Here is an 18,514-nt window from a genome sequence, read left to right as displayed (position 1 = left end):
GAGATTTGCCACAAAACCTAAAGGAAAACAACCTCTTGGCTTTGTTCTGCCTCAGTTTACACAAGGCTCTAAGCTACTCATCTCCTCCAAGGGAACTCTGTGAGGCTGAATTAATAATGGCAACAACTAAGCCCTCCAGATGACAGGCAAGGAATACCAAATATACTGTAAGCAAAGGGGCAGTTTAAAAATCAGGGCAGCCACATGAAAAACTCTGCCTGGCAGAGTTATTAGAAAGGGAGGATATTTGAAATCAGATTAAGTTCTGGACCAAATTCTGCAGACTCAACTTTTACAAGTACAAACTGTTTCAATGAAATCCAGGAGAATACTTACATGTATAATATGCCTATGCATGAAGGTGCTTACAGGGGCAGGCTCTGCATGACTGCTCCTGACCTCCTAGAGTGCAATTACAGAAATCAAATTGGTAGAATCAGATCCTGAGAAGAAAACTGGGTAGCAGTGTGTTTACTAGTAGCTTTTTGGTCTTCTGATTAATGCAGAAAGCAGAGCAGCTAAAAACTCTACTGCCAGGAATTTCAGAATCTGACAGGACTGATCATTTCCCCCAGCTTGTCAATTCAGATGATGCTCTCTAAAAAAGAATTTCATGCAGAAAAGTGAGACTGCTTTGACACTGGAGTTATACTGTTGCTGAAAAAGGAGCAGGATGTGATATGAGACATCTCAGATGTGCCCACCAAGAAAGGGGCAACTGTGCCAAGCTGTTCCCTCCTGGTGACCCCACTGTTGGACAGTCCTGTGGTCAACTTTAACAGAGCCACCAATGACACATGCCCTTACCTTGAAACACCTAAAAATCATCACCATGGCTGAACATCACCACCTTGGACACAGGGTGAAGCCCCAGCTCTCATACTTCACAGACAGTTAAAAGCATGGGGGAAAAAAAGCTGAGGAGTTTTGCCCAGCTACAAATTTGCTTTTTAGCCCCCCACCCCCCAAATAAGAGAAAGAATGCTTGCCCAGGTCCAGCACTGCTTTGCACACTGTTTTCCCCTTTGCAGAGGGACCACATCCATCATTCCTGCTTGCTTTGGCAGCACCCTGCCTCACGTGCTGGGATTCCTCTTGTCCAACTTGCAGCACTGGCAAGGAGTAAAATGGTGTTTGGACAACACTATCCCGTTCACTGTCACGTTAATTCAGTGTGGTGAAGTGAAACCCATTGTGAACAGACTAAAAGTCATTTCAACTGTCAGCAGGAGGATTTACACAACTTGCTTTTTTCGCTCAAATAGTGACTGCAGGGTAAAAACAGCTGTTCAGCCAGTAGCAGCATTAGCTCAAAACAGAGCAAGATGGGGGAAAGGAGGGTTAAAGAAAAATAAGTCCTATAAAATATTTCTTTTAGGTGAAACCAAATAGATATTTACTGTAAATCCAGGAGACCAGCTCCCCTTTTTTTTTTTTCTTGCACTCCTCCCCTCCCAGAACTCCATCCCCACAGGTGGCAGATCCTGGATCCTGCACACCTCCAGCAGCTGAGGCAGCCCATCACTGGCAGTCTCAGACTGCCCTCTACAGCCTACTCAGCCACCCAGCTGATCTTCCAGCTAAAGACCTGCCAAATCTGTCAGAACTTGTGACATATTAAAGATACCAGAGTGTCACATGTCAGGCAGATAAGCCAGCAATGCTGAGCCGCCCACTCAGGGACACGGATGCCTCAGAGAGGGTCTCCCCACAAGGACTTCTCCAGTACAAGAGATGATTTTGCCATCATTATTCATTACTATTTCTTCCACTGGCAGATTCTTCCTTTATCCTTAGAAAAGCTGGGGAAAAGAGCATAGATCACAGCTGACCTCAGCAAAGAAAAATGCCCTGAGAAGAAATAAGTCACCTCCTCACCATTCACTCCCACACCTGCACCTCTCAGACATGTTTTTTCCCTACCTGCCTTGGACACAAGCACAGCTCATATTTTTCAAGCAAGTGTTTCTTCTGTCCCCAATTACACACCCAGATACCTTCAGGATAAACTCAGTGTTTAAGAGATGGCAAATGTTTGCCTTGACCTTTAACATAGATGGCTTTGAAAAGATATTACCATGTCCCCTGATATTTGCTCCCCATGCTTGCTTTCTGCACTATCAGGTTATTGCTAGGTAGCACGGAGGGATGGTGGCAGATAAGAGAGGAAAGATGCCTGGCAATGTTAAATTTTTAAGAAAGGGGAAAAGACCACATATCCTCCAATACAAACTTATTGCAGGCAGCAAAATGTCCCCCAATTGGCACTCATGGAAATTTAGTGAGGACAAAATCCTGTAAAACCAAGCACAGGTACCACGGGTCATAAGCAAAAGGAAAAAAAAAACAAAACAAACAGCTAACACATGTGTGTGCATTTATGTGTGTATAAATATACACACCCTGTCTTCATTAAACTCAGATAAAGTTTGTACACCTTCCCCATCGTAGTTGGCAAGGGCTCACGTCCCAGAAGATTGACTTTAATCTCATTTCAGACTCAATAATATAGTGCCAGATGTTCTTGGAAATCTATTTTGTCCCTGTACATTGTGCAATTAACCTTTCAGTTTCCCAGAGATCAAATTAGAGCTGTGGAAATGCTTCCAAAGCCCTCTCTTAACGAGAGAAGCATGGGGTGTCTGAACCAACTACTGAGGCATTTTCCTAGCCCTCTGCTCCTTTGGACATGCCAGGAAGGATGTTAGGTCAGCTGAGATGCCATTGTTGCACTTGCAGGGGGAAAAAATATAAATAGTCCAGGCAAAAAGTATTTTATCAAGTTTCTGAGGTCAGAGCTTGAGAATAAGAAACGCAACTTAAAGGATTACAGAGATTTCCTACAAATTTCCTTCGATTACAGAAATTTCCTACAAATTATGGACATATTTTTCCAGAAACTGAAAACACAGCATTTCACCTAGAGACAAAGAAGCTGGTAAGCCCCTGACCAAAAAAATTGACAGCTGATCCAACAAGCAGATTTCTCTGTCTGCACAAATCTCTGCTGATACCATGTCAGAGATGTGACAGTGTGGGACTGGTCCTGAGACCTGGGTGCCTAAGCTGGGACAAGACATTTATTACATCTGTGGGCCCATGCTGTGGGCAGAATTCAGCTTCTTACCTTTTTACCAGTTATCTCAGTATCCATTCAGAGTCTGAGTGGACTTTGGGCTAGCTGAATTTTTGATTCAGCTTTGATTGAAGCTTTGATTTCTGTTTTACCCAGGCCTTTTTCAACTCTAGAGTCACTTAGGTGATTTTGCATCCTTTTTGAGCATGAAATTACAAGAAAGAAGCTGCCAGAAATCACAAATGTAAATGGTTTCAAGATTAAGTAAAACAATTTTTCCTACAGTGCCCAGAAGCCAACATTGAACCTGAGGTAGGAGAGATTTACAAGACCCCTAACAAGTACTTCTTAGGCAACCCAATGTTTTTAATCTCTCCATCATCTCCTTAATTCCATCCTCTTGTATTTGCAGCCAGTCACAGGAAAAGCTAGAAAGCAAACAGAAAAGTAGCAGTAGCTCAAGAGCACATAAAAGGTTGCCAGGTCTCAGGGTCTTATTTACTCACAGGCACTGGCAGGATGTTATCCCTGTATCTTGAGACAAGAAAAAGTGTTTGTTTGTTTTTGAAAATATCTGTTGGTACTGAAATATTGACATAGCAGAACCTGTTTAAATTAAATACTCTTACTGTAGGACACACCAATAGAATATGATCTGTGCATTAAGCATAAAGAGAAAGCTTTAAATTTAGCTCAAACCCAAAGAGACTCAGACAAAATAAAAGAGTCTGAGTAGGAGAAAACTAACTTTTCAATTACAAAAGGGCTTTCAGGCATGTGTGCTCCTATTTATTTATGAAGCTGCTACTATTGTTTTAATGTAAACAGGATTCAAAGTCCACTGGCAGCTAGAAGGGGCCAGTTGAAATGATTTGAAAGAAAGCTCCTTAGAAAAGTGCTGTTGTATTCACAGAAACAGTTCCTGCATCATGACTGAAGTGCTATTGAAAAAATAAACAAATGTTTTTATTACAAGATGATAAAAAGGTTTGAATAGAAAAGCTGGCCAGATATGAAAACAAACTTTCACATATAAGGGCTTTTGATACACATTATTTACTCTGATGACAACAGGCCACGCTGGAAAGTGCTGAAAGCTTATTAATATTATACAAAAGACTTTTGTTTATCGTTTGCTGGCCTGCATGGGAGTTGCAACAAGCAAGCAGCAACATTGCTGGTGTCCTGTCTTTAGAGCTGCATAACGAGGCAAGGCTTAGAAAATACTGCTGGAGTGAACCATTGAAATAAATCTCTCTTTCAAAGTCAAAAGAATAATGCTGCTAATGACACAAACACAGCTCAGAGGTTTGATGCTTTGAAGGTTCAGCTCATCAGCACCCAAGAGAGTCAATTTTAATTTCAACCCCAGAGGAAACATTGCATTTCCCAGTTCAGAGCCCAGCTGTATTGATTTACTGCCTAATACACCTTTTCTCCCTCTCATGTGCCTGTGGCAGAATTTAGTATCAAGTAATTCTCGTTTGAGAACTCGGAGAGCTCAGCTGTAGCTGAATGAGAATGGAGCCACTGCAGGAGGACATAACATGAGCTTCTCATGTCCAGACTGGAAACAGGATGTCTGTGCCTGCCCCACATACATCCCAGCCTGATGATGTCATGGGCCAAAATTCCAAGTGGGTACAAGAAAGAATGGTGCCTTGGTGGATGCCCTCCTAGCTCTGGCCTCAGGCTTGTGTTCATCCATTTCCTATAAATACAATTTGCAGGAAGAGATAACAGTTGTGTTCCTATTTGGTCAAAAATAAACCCCACAACAGTAATTTCTAGAATCAAGTTTGCATTTTGATGACTGAAAAATACAATTAATCATACTCTAGAAACTGTTTTGCTCCTGTGGGAGAATGACACCAGCCTAGACACTGCAGTGCTCGCTGCAGAACTCAGAGCCACTTGAAATTAATCTCCTTTCCTATTTGATAAAGCACTCAATGGGAAGCCTTCTGTCAGCTAGAGCATTGGTGACAAAGTACAGCTTTACTTCCCTGCACCTTGTATTCAACCAAGCATTGGAAATCTTCAGACTGGTGCCCACACTGCTTATGGTCAAACAAGTAGGAAGGATCTTCACTGTCCCTCTTTTTTTGTCTGTTAAAGAGAATCCCCAGTTTAGGGCTTTTAGAGCACTTTCATGAGCTGAAAGTCCCACAATGTTTAGTCACTGAGTATTAGTCACAGCAAGAATTTAGTGACAAATTATTTCTTTTCCTGACAGATAAAGATGTGTGCAAAGCTTTAAAGGGAGGGGGGAAAAAACCCCAGCAAGTAAAAACAATCTTCAAAAAGTCACAATTTTCATTAAAAGCTTTGTGTTAATTTTTTTTTTTTTCAGCAAATCTTTAAAAAATATGCTTAATACAAAACATCAGCTCTCTTGGCCAGACTTCTGGGGGGTTTGTCACCTAATTCTACCACAGGCATCAGCAAGATCACCAGCTGAAGCCAGCCTGTGAACCTCCCAGATAAAGCACTGGAACCCTACCAGCCAGCACCATCCAAGCCACCACTCAGGAGCTTGGATCCTCAGGAGCAGCCAAGACACCTACAGGGTGAAAACTGAGCAGTTCTTGTTCAAATAAGAGCTGAGACATGGCAAAACACCAGCAGGCTCTCACAAAGCGTTTCTGTTCACAGCCCATAAAATTATGCTGATTGGCATCTAATGGGAGATTCTTTTGCTAAATGTGATAAATATGTCAACTTTTAAGAATACTACAAAAGGAGAGAAAGAGAATAAATTATTGAAAAATAAGGAAAACAGCCATATTCTGTGCAAGATTTGAAATAATGCTGTGTCTCTGGCCACTGCTGCATCCTCATGCAAGAGACCAATGTGGCTCAGGACAGGGGTCTCCTACCCAAAACTGCCCTGTCAAGGGAGCCATGTGTGTCTTCCAGCTGGCACAGACATCCTAATAAGGTGAGAAGGGCATATTCAGACTCTGCCATGAAGGTGCTGGGGCTAATTAACTGAAGATGCAGAGCTATGAATAACATGGGAATGATTATCCAGAAATGCCATGGCACTAAGAGTGGGTAGATTGTTCAGGAGAGATGAGATACTTTCAGTAAGGGTGGGACTCAACATTTGCTGCTATTTAACAGGACAGCTAAAGGAAAGCCTCCATTAGTAAATAAAATGCAGGCAAGTTTAATTACAAGATTTCCCCATCTGCTTGAGAAATGCATATTTGTACAAGGATCCAGGACACCTGACTGGCTCCTCCTATGCTAGGATTGTCTCAGCATATTATGGTGGTTATCAAAGCTATTAAAAAAATTGAACAAATACTGTCAAGTTGATAGACTCCTTGAACTTAGAAATTAGTTCTTTTGAGAAATCCCAGCCTGAACAGGTCAGATCCAGCACAGGCAGTGTATACAATGGAGATAATATTTGCAGATACATTCACAGTACAACAGGAAAGCCCCATGATCTTTCTCCTTACACAGGAAATTATTAAAATGTGGAACAAATTAGTTCTATGTAAATTATGTAAAACATTAAAGTATAGTCTAGAGGGGGAAAAAAAGGAGGAAAAGGAACACTCATCTGCACATGCTTCAGTCCTGGGGCCACTGAAGCAACATTAAATTTAATCCCTCTGAAAGGGATGGGGCCATCCAGTGTCACAGATACCGCTGGCAGGAAAGTTTTAAACACTGCTGCTAAACTTACCAAGATCAAGCTTCTAGACCTATACACCTTAGAGCTGCTATCTGTCCTTAATTAACAATTAAGAATTGTAGTTAACAATTTCACTCCATGAATTACACCTCTTTTTTATCTGTCCACAGATGGATTACACATTGAGGCATCACTCAACATTACAATTATTTATATCCTGGTAATTCAAACACCAGGAATACGATTATTTATATCCTGGTAATTCAAACACCAGGAATACAATTATTTATATCCTGGTAATTCAAACAGTTTCCATCAAGATCCCTGACTGCAGCTGGTTAGTAGTACATCTCTGTAAGTGTTTGACATTGGAATTCTGACCAATTTTAACTGGATGCAAATACTCAGATTAAAAATCTGAAGATTTCTTCCTTTGAACAGCTTCTGATATTCTTTTAGATTTGCTCTTTCTGGGACTATTTGGCCAAATTCATTTCCTGGTAGGAACAATCATCTAAATGATTATAAAAGGGACACAAACTAATGTAATTTGAGAATTCAGATAAGTATCTGTAGATTTTTTCAATCTGAGTTGATGAGATTACTAAGAATGTTAGCATTTGCCTTTGCTTGATTATGAAGGTCTGACATGTCAGAGGAAAAGGAAATGGGGAACAAAATATTTGCAGCAACTACCTTCAATAAACTAGCAAACTCAGCTGGTATTTTATCAACTTTCTGGTGACAGTTTTGTCTTTGTTTTTTTGTAATGTCATGTGAAAATAAACTGTAATTTCATAAAGAATGAACAAAAGTACAGTCTGCTCTTGGATGTCCACAGATGAAGTCTCTGGGGAGGGGCCATGAGAGTAGAGATGCTGTAGGGAGTTCCTCAGGAGCTGAAATCAGTCTGGAAACAATCTTTGTGCTCTCTCACAGCCAGGCTATGCAAATTTACCAGCTCAGGCCAATCATACAGGACCCTCTGCATTTTGCCTTGATGATGCTCCTTTCCACAGTAACAGCACTGGTGAGGGCACACCTGGAGTGCTGTGCCCAGTTCTGGCCCCTCAGTTTGGGAAGGACATTGAGATGCTTGAGCACATCCAGAGGAGGCAACGAGGCTGGAGAGGGGCTTGGAACACAAACCCTGTGAGGAACGACTGAGGGAGCTGGGGTTGATCAGCCTGGAGAAGAGGAGGCTCAGAGGTGACCTCATTGCTCTCTACAGCTCCTGAAGGGAGGCTGCAGACAGGTGGGGTTGGTCTCTTCCACTGGGCAGCAACTGGCAGAACAAGAGGACACAGCCTCAGCTACCTCAGGGAAGGTTTAGGTTGGATATTAGGAAAAAATTTTTCACTGAAAGAATAATAAAATACTGGAATTGTCTTCCTAGGGAGGTGGTGGAATCACCATCTCTGGATATGTTTAAAAAAGACTGGACTTGGCACTCGGTACTATAGTCTAGTTGTGGTGTTAGGGCATAGGTTGGACTTGATGATCTTAGAGGTCTCTTCCAACCTCATTATTCTGTGATTAGTGCCCTAAATAAGTGCTGATAGCCAAAGCTGCAGATGCATTTTGCACAGGGCAGTTTTTCTTGATGCAGGTTGTTCCAGCCCTTTCCTGCCCATTGCTCCCACTAACCAGGAGTTGAACAGTTTGCTGAAACTGCTCAACAGTTCCAAAAAACCAGTTTGCTGAAAATGTCATACATTGCTTGAACTATAAAGATTCAAGCCATGCTGCCAAAAGCATCCTAGACCAGAGCCCTGAGGACAGACCCAAAAGAAGACCATGATATTGTTTTTGTTAACCATGGTTGGAAAACCCTGCCTAGGCTCCAGCTGCACAATCCAGCACAAATCTCTTCACACATGACCTGAGTGCAATGTAGGGCCCAGAAGAAAAACTGGCTCAAACAGGAGCACAGTTGAGGTCAGCTGAGTTTTGTCTGCCATAAAAGTCATGAATCTGACCTTTCAATATGCTCTGTGCTCAAAGTAGAAGTCTCAAAGCCCAACCTTTTACAACTTTTTACTCCTTTCCAAAGAGCATCTTGAATATTTTTGTTACTCTTCCTTTGTACTTGTCCTGGGATGTCAGTTTGCCAATTTCTCATCCATTTCCTGAATAAGAGCATTCACTTCTTTAATTAAAGAAATGCAGTTTCTTGTTCTCGGCAAAACACAAACAGCCACACATTCAAGAAAACACAATTTTTTTTTCTTTAAGCTAGTACCTGAGCTCAATAATCTCAGAAAGAAACCAGAGCCCAGATACTCACTCTGTAAATTTGTGTAATTGCAACAATATTGCATGAGCATTGTCAATCCATAGTGCCTGAAAAGTGGCCTTATGACCAAGACATTTTGACAGTTCAGACTCAGAGTTTATGTAGAACTATCATCAAGAATTATCAGCTCTATTAGGAAATACATAACACAAAGATTACCACCAAATTAAAACAGTAACAATTAAATCTTCTTTCACTGTAAGATTATATAAATCAAAAGCAATGCCCAGACTTCCCATCAAAACCCACTGTTACTATAAGCTCATGTTTCAAGTAATGATTGCAGAACAGCAATCTCCTTCAACTTAAAAACACACAAAGTGTTGAATATTCACTCTCTGAAAATAAACAAGGCCCCTTAAGAAGGGCCATTTGAAAGCTGAGCTATAGTCATTGCTGAAAACATAGGCCATTATAGCAAAATGTTAGGAAAGTTCCTTTTCAGAAAGGACATAATGACATAATCTTATCTGTGCCTTGACAGTGGTGTAAGCCTCACTTGAAATTTTAACCTGGCAGTAGCCAAGGAGAAGACACGAGCTTTAAGAAACTCCATCTTTCAGAGCTTGAACAACAGACTGGACTTCTTATAAGACTTCAGCTGCAAAGTGTTAATGATACCATCTTTGCATACACCATTATTGGGACTTCAGAATACTCAATTAGCTCTTTATTTCCCCTTTTTGTTAATAGCATTACAGTATGATTAGTAACACAGACATCCCCACTGGCTGCATAGGTTCCACTTATGCCACACAAAAATCAGAAAATTTGTAACAAAAAAAATCTGGCATTTTGCCAGATTTCTACAGGGCATTAGTAACAAACTGGTGAAGCTCATTAAAAAAAAAAAAAAAAAAAAAAAGAGAAACCTATAACCATTAAAAGACCATTAAGCAGCATGTCATTTTGTAAAGCTAAATAGCCCACAGTAATCAAAAGCATATGAACCCCAGCTGGGTTACCCAGCAAATTGTTTCAATTTAAGGGGGAGAATCCATCAAGAAAGATTGTTCCTAGGATTGGGTTGATTTTTCTCCTTCAGTTGTTGGCTCCATGTCCCATTATAAATTACAGTGATTGATGCACCTTGCAGATAAAAGTGAAGAGTGACCAGAATAGCCAGAACATCTGCTCAGTGCAAGGCAGAGCTAATACAGAACCTCTGCAGAAAGTTGTCACTTGTGGTTATCCCACTCCTGCCAGCCAGATACACCACAAGCAACTTCTTTGCCATTTTCTTCATCACCTGAGTTGCACAAGGGCTGTGAATTGGCTTTTCCCATTCCTGCTGCCAGAGGAAAATGAGAGAAGTCAATTGCATCCCACTTTGTTATGAAGGAATCATTCCCTAATGGGCTGTCAACCAAGGAAAACAAAACAACACTAAACAAAACAGAGGATGCGTCTCTAGTGATCCTAACTACCATGCACCTCCTCTTCCAGTGAAGAGATAGAGCCATATTTTCCCTGAATATTTGGGCAATACCTGTAACTCTCTGCTCGGAGCAAGACAGCAGAGAAAGCAATGGAATGCCATGACCTACAGTTCCATGTTTGCCTACTCTGTACCTGACTTGCTTTGGTGCCTGCGTACGTTTCAAAAACCAGTCCCAGGGTCTCAATTCAGTAAGGCATGAAAGCAGGCCCCTAGACACAAGCATATTCCACTGAGATTCCTGATGTGCTTAATGCAATGTCATCCAATAGCTTGCTGAAGTGGGACTGCAAGGTCTTTCTGCTTTGAACCACATAACATAACTTCTTGCAACATCTTTTAAAGCCAGGTGACTGCCCAAACCAAATGGGAAGACAGAAGTCTATAAAATGACACAGTTCTGACACAGCTTCCATTTTCACAGGAGCAATGTGAAAAAACACTCAAGTTTTTAGTCAGCATTTTTAACATAGATGATTTTTCAAAGCCACCTCATTCTACATCGTTATGGGGTACAGGGTGATTAAAAGCTTCATTGAATTGAAAACGCTAGTTGACCTGGCTGAGCGCACAAGAATAGCACAAGACATCTTTATATGCAAGGTCTTTTGGAGAAATGGGACTCAGACCATTGATCTATCCCAGGAACACACATTTTTAACTGTCCTGAAGAGACAGCAGTTTGGAAATTGTTATTTTATGGGAAGTTGCCTGTCTTAGGGTGATTCATAATATTGTATATCCCATATTCAGCTGTACCCTAACAGTTATTGTATCCTCAAGGCCCTGCAGCCAGGGACCTTGGCAGGTAAGGTTAGCTTGCACAGGCATTGTAAGCAGCACTTCACCCAGGTTTTTTTATGGCTTTTCCCAGCACTGTATTTGTGTCTCTGGCTGCTTGGCATTTTTCTCTCCTTTTTGGTTTTCTTTTGTGGGGTTTTATTTTCTCCCCTTGGCTCAGAAGGGCTGTGCCTTGCCATGGAGAAGCTCTCCATCTGCTGCTGGAGCTGTCCTTGAGGCTCCTGCCTTCCCCAGGGTCTGACACCACCTTGTCACTGCGCCTTGCAAAGCCCAAAGCCCTCCCAACAGGCCCCGACTGAAACGGGTATTTTGGGTCTGTCTTTTGTTTCAGTGGCATGGTGAGATCTAGCAGTTTGATGTCCAGCAGTTATTTACTTTTTCCCCTGCCTGTTGGCCTTCTCGTTCTTAATAAACCATTGGTTTTGTCACTTTCATCTATCAGCATTTCTTTATTATTGGTGGAACCCTTAGAGGAGATGACTCATTCCAGCATGTTCTTCTTTAAATTGTCCCAATCCAAGACATCCACAAAAAGTTTAAAGCCAAAACTCCAGCATCTCCATTCCAGAGAGTCATGGCCACCTTGCAAATGTTTACAAGAGAATTTTTTAGGGCACCCAAAGGGCCTGCAGTCATCCACTGGCTGAAATGCATCATCTCCACCTAAAGATGAAGCTCAGGATTTGTAAACCTGCTGCCTCTTGATAAAGAAGCATATGCAGCCCTTTGTTTAAAGTGTGTTTAATTTCACTAGACATCTCCATCAGACTGGACAGTCAAAGCTCTTCTCCTGCTGAAGAAGACCTTTAGATGGTACATGGGTTGACTGACAATACTAAAGCATAGCACTAAATCATCCAAGCGCTTAAAATTTCCCAGTGCACTTCCCATTGCAAGTAACAGAACACAAATGGAAAAATCAGATAATATCAAAAGATAGAGACCTGAATTACATCTGTTTCAACTGCTGGATGAGACCATTGTAAAGCATACAAGATAATATTTCTCAAATAACGTACTCATAATATTGTCTCATGTTTTAGAATTGACCAGATATAAAGCCACACAAGAGTTGCTCACATTATTCTTTGTGGTCTGATAAAGTATAAAGACCTGACAATTTGTTGGAATCCTGGATGCTGAGAATTTTAAACTTACTGTGCTTAAGGCACTGATCCACAAGAGAACACTGCATTTGACCTGAGGTTGTGGAACAGGCTTTTAAAATTGATTAAGAGTACTGGAATTGCAGGTGTATAGTTGGCTAGAAGTGTGTAATATCACAGGGTGGAAAACTTGGGATTTTAGAATATAGAAATAAATATGAAGCAAGATGGAGGTTTTAGGGCAGAGGCAGGTTGTCCTTTACATTCTTCTTCACGGGTTTGGGTGATTTTTTGTGATTGGACAGAAAAGTCCACATGGAGGGCTTAGAGGGATCTGTTATTGGGTTAAAATGGAAAATAATCTAGGTGTCCTTTCTTAATTGGATAGTTTAGTTTTAAAAGCCCTTGTAACAAGAGTGAGTTAGCCATTTTGTGCTTTGCTGCCAAACTCACAGTAGTGAGACTGTAACATAGATAAGAGATAATAAACACCCGAGTCCAAACATGAAATACCATCTCAAGTGCCTTCAATCCTGACCTCGAGAAACTGATAAGAACCAAATTTTTTACTATTAAAAAAAAAAAACAAACCCACAGTTTAGAAGTGGTCTTTTTTATTAGATGTTTCTATCTCTCTATTAGAGTGGATACAGGAGTGCCTACATCTGCTTTGTAAAGATGGCACAAAACTCTCTCACCAATGCCTTGAAACACCCATTCAATGCTTGAACAAAAACCAGTGTTAGAAACAACTCTAGCTTTGCTTTTTGTTTTGCAAAATCAACCTCTGACCAAACAAATGGCCCCTTCAGCATCATTGCTGCTTTGTCCCCTGTGGATGACAGCCCTGCACCCCAGGGCCCCATTTCAACTCCCCAGTAACATCCATGGCTCTCTGGAGGCCTCCTGTCCACCAGGCAGGGAGAACACACATGCATGCCATGTGGCTGTTGCCTTTACCTTAGTCAGGAGGGTTTCCCTTCCCTCCATCCACTCAGTCTTTCACCAAAATCCTGGAAGCCTCAATCCCAGTAAGGCTCTGCCCCTGTGTCAAATCACTGCAGTAATATGTTCAAAAGGTATTTGTGAGGGACTTGGATGCAGAAAGTTAGAAGGACTGCTCAATTGTAAATCCTATTTTTGTAATAAAACAACAGAAGTATCCTCTATTTTGGCCAAGAGAATGTGAAGTTTTACAGTCTGTTTTACTAGCTATTGAGACAGACAGTAACTAAGATGTAAAATCTGCAATGAATGACACTGAACTGCTTAAAAGACTGTTATAGGAAGCACACACATTATGCATGCATACCTGAATAACCCAGATTTTTTTGCATCTGCCAGGTTGCAATGGGAATTTCATGACTATGGGTCCCTTTATAGTAACTTGACATGACATAGTGACAAGCCAAAAAAAAAAATTCAATAGGACAGGCATAAATTAAGCAGGAATAACTACATGCAAAAATAAAGAGTGGTGGCCAACTGTTGGATAGAACATTTTCAGAGGGGCACTAGAGGACATGCTAATGCTCCTGGGAAAAAAAAAAAGAAAAAAGGAGTACTTTCTATTGGGATTAAGTATGTAGAAATATATATTTTAAGATAGCTGAAACAATCTTTCCATATCCATAGTGATCTTCTATAGCTAGATCTTATCTATAGCTGCATACTGGGTCCAGTTTTGAACCCTGAATCTAAAGGAAGCTGCCATTCACCTGGAGAGATGGACACATATTTAGGATTATTTAGTCTAAAGTGCATTAAACTCAATGGAGATGGGAAAAGTCCATGGCAGGTTACTGTAAAGAAGAAAGAATCATTTTTCATTGTATCTTTGGAGCCGGGAAACAATCTTATACTGCAGGAAGAGAATTCCAGGCTGGAATTGACAGTAATAATAACAGCAAAGTGCAAGGGCAGAAAACCCCAGAAAGCTGCAGGGCAGCTGCTCCTGGAGATCCTTCAAGAAGAGGTCAGGTAGACCTGCCAGATGTCACAGAGTGTTTGGCAACCCTGCTCTGAGGTGAAGAGACACAGATAATTTCCTGAACTGCTGCCCACCACTCCTTACCAGTTTAGCCTGCAATAATTCAGAGAAAATGAACACAGAAAATGCTCTTGAAATATTCTTTCCTCCTTCCCCATAATATATCACATGAAGTGGCTTTCAACTTAAATTTGAGTGTTGACCAAAATTTAGGATTTTATTTAAACTGAACTGACTCTCATCCTCCTTCCACAGGAGCCAAGACAGTTTGTGGCATAAAACAAATTCCACAGGCAAATTAGGCCTCCAGCACATTCTAGATCTGTAAATGTGATACAAGTCTATGCATAAATCATTCTGTTGGACTTGCAGGCATTGGTATCTCTGCAAGACTGGGGACATGATTTCTGCTTCCTCTAACAGCACACAAATGGGTTCCCCAAGCTCATTTGAATTCTGTACATAATCAGGATGTAGCCCACAGCTCCTTTGATTTGTGAGTTTTATGTTCCATAGTTGAATTTGTCCCTAGGGGTTTGTCACCTAATTCATTGAACAAGCAGAGATTTTAAGATAAATCTGGAAAAAAAATACAGAAGAAAATAAAACTGCTGTATTAATGAATAAGGAGAAAATACTAGTAGGGGAAAGTGGAATGATCAAAAAAAAAAAAACCAAAAAGATATAATATTCTCCAAAAAAAATTTAAAGGAAGAATCAGACAGAATTTTTTTATGGGCATCTTAACACAAGCAGGGCTGATGTCAAGGGATTATTTAAACAAGTCAAGAGAAGTTATCACCAGTTAATGATCAGTTTGTTAGCTTACAGGTTGTTAACACTCAAACAAACTGGTCATTAAATGTGGTTACTATTTATTTTAATGGAAATTTACTAGAACCTTTATTTAAAGCTTTAATGGGAGGGAGAGTCACAGCATGCACACGTGGAGTCCCACAAATCGAAACAGATTTGCCTGTATTTGAAACAAAAAAGAGAAATAAACATTTCACAGCATCAATGCCCACCTCTCCTCTAGCAATAGGATATTAGGCACGTTTGGATTCTCTGAAAGAGCTTCATATCTAATAAGAACCACTTGAATCTTCATTACTTTGTAGTGTCATTATGGTAAGTGGCTCTGATCTGTGTCCTTTAGAAGCCCATTGCAAATCTCATTATTATTACACAGAAGTTTGGATAAAGCTCTTAAAGTCATCTCTCATGCACCTTCATCCCCTTGGAGTTTAGTGGAAGAAAAAAAAAGAGGAAAAAATAAAAACAGAAATAGCAATATATTAAAAGGAAAATAGAAGCAATAAAACTCCAGATTTTTTGCTTCATTACCATCATAAGCTAAAATACAGCAAGTTGCTCAGGGAAAAAAATAATTGTATTGATCCCTAATGTAAGACTGGCCTGTAGTACACACTGTCAATAAGGTATGTAGTATAAGAGGAAGCACAATTCACTGGCAGGGGGGTGAAAAAAGTGTTCTGTAGTATACCTGGAGGGACAATTATACTCCTACCTCTGTAACTGACAGACCACAAATTACTTCATCCTCTGCAGCATCCTCCCCTGTCATTTTGCCTATTTAATTTGTCTTTCCCTACATAAGGGAAAGTACTGATGTGCCTAAATTCTTCACACAGCTTCCTCTGGTCTGAGAAAACAGTAGAAGTAGTTACTGCAAACTGCAGAGACAAGAAAAGGATACAAAAGAGTTTGGAAGCAGTAAAAATTATCAGAAAAATCTGTTCCATATAATGCCCCTAAAAGTCAAGAAATCAGCTCTGGAAGAACATCCTTCCAGTGGACTCACAGATTTGCCTTCAATGAGAATCCCGAAATCAAAAGAGGTTTTAACATCCACTATATGCTTCCTCAGTGAGAAAAAACACAGGACCTTCATAAGCTCAGAGAAGTTTCTAAGCAGATCATATGATGACTGTCCAGCCCCTTAACACAGCTTTTTCCTCTATAACTTTCAGTTTCTGCAGCATCTCTCATGGTTAACAGGCAAGACAATAGAAGGGGAGGAATCTTACAAGTCAAATATTTCCAATGTGGCCACACATTTATTGAGTTGGACCTAGTTTTCAGCAGAGCTGAGCATGCACAGCTCTAATTAAAGTCCCTATTAACTCTGGGCACTCAGGACTGACAAAGCTGAGGCTGTCAGGGAGGACAGGATCTGATTACTGCTCAAGCCCTGTGCAGCTCTTCAGAAATCTCAGGCTGGAGCTGAGAAGTGACCTGGTGTCAGAGCTGAGAACCAGCCCCAGGAGCCTTCACCGCTCAGCCTGAAAAAAATTTATTTTTCTTAACTTCCCATTTCTATGATTTGCTCTTTGTCTTTCAAATATTTCTCACTTTCAACCTCCCGGGATCTGACAGCCTCCTGTCTAAACGCTCACACGTGCCAGACCCACTGTTAATATTATTTCAAAAGATATTAGGATTTCAAATGCATCTCCCTTGCAAGAGCTTTTCAACAAAAGACTATGGACATGTCTAAACTCCTAATATTTGCTGTGATAATACCATTTAAAGGTAAGTGGGTTGGGAATGGCAGAGAATAACTGATATTTTCATTTAGCTGCCGATGTGACTGGGATTTAGAGAACAATCTGATTGATGTCTTGGCTTCATTTACAATAAAATAATTAGGCTACTAAAATCTGGAAAGTATATTTTCATTTTAACTGGTCTGTGTGCTTAGCCCAGGCTCCAAGAAAGGACACGGAACGTTACAGGAATGGAAATGAGGGACTGGAGTAGGAGAAATGACATAATGTAGATTAGAGGCAGACAAGGAAAGGATATGAAAAAGGGCTTGGCAGAATTAAAATAATCAGGAACTAAGAGGGAAAACCAAGAGTTCAAAAAAAGAGATGTAGAGCATTCCATTAATCATCATTGTGGGAGGTAACAGAGGGTGGACAACAATATGAGAAAAGGACTGAGGAATCACAACTAAGAGACAGAAAGTTGTAGATATGAATAAAAAAGGCATAAAATTCCCTTTTTTTTTGTTCCTGTTTTTAATAGCACTCTGGTCACTGCCTAGCAGAAGCAGTGAAAGATTGGATGAGGGAAGAGAAGGCTCCCAGCTGCATGAAAAAGTTATAAGTCCAGACCTATAAATATGTGCACCATTTAAGCATATTAAACCCCCAATAAATGCACTTTTAAGATATTTGGATCCTTTGCATCACTCTATCACAGGACAAAGGCAGTTAAAACACTGGACATAAAAAACAGCCCAAGGAATTTTGAATTTGATCTCTTAACTTTGTTAAAATTCAGGCATATATGCCAGCTGTGTAAGAATTCAGAAATAGAATCACATACACCAGCTGGACAGTCCTAATTATACAACTACAGAGACTCTGACAGCAAGAAGTGCAACACGAAGCACTTTTTTGAGACAAAAAAAAAAGGCTTTTGTTTATATGAAGCCAAGACACAGTTCTTTCTCTCTGCACACACATGGACCACGAAACCACAGCTAAAAAGATAATCACAGAGATCAAGCCAGGCACAGAGTGAGAGTGTGATAATCCAGTGGCCAACAGCATCAAAACATAATGTAAAGTTTCCAGAAGCCAGGAGTCTCAGCCAATGAACTGAAAACAACTTGAAACAAAATCAAGTAATATCTCTGCTGGATCTACAATCCCTCCCACAGTGTGAAATCCTCCTCTGACTCTGACAAGGCACTAAACACTCCTCCTTTCTCCCCTGTAGTGATCACTCCACATAACCCAGATTCATAGTTGTGTGGTCTTTCACACCTCCATTCCTCTGGAAGCCACTCACCCATAAAATACAGTATATGAGCTGCACTATATTAGTTGGAGAAAAATGAGGCTCTCAAAATCTGAGAGAAAGCTGGAAGAAATTTAAGTCTAAGTGAATATTGCATACCCAAGGGACAGAGGTACTTGGAAGAAAATCCTGTTAAAAACAGATTGTTTTCCCCCTTTTCAGTGTCTTAACTTTTTTTCCTTTCTTTTTTCCTCTAATTTAAAATAAGTTTGTCATCCCCCAACCACCTTTTTCTCAGCACAGAGAGGTTATTTTTGGAACATATTGCCTTGTATAACAGATACACTAAGGTGGTCTGGAATAGCTTTTCTTTTCTCAACATCA

This window comes from Taeniopygia guttata, chromosome 3 (genome assembly GCF_048771995.1).
Source record: "Taeniopygia guttata chromosome 3, bTaeGut7.mat, whole genome shotgun sequence".
NCBI classification, from domain to species: Eukaryota; Metazoa; Chordata; class Aves; order Passeriformes; family Estrildidae; genus Taeniopygia; species Taeniopygia guttata.
Note: the sequence above shows the minus strand (reverse complement) of the source record.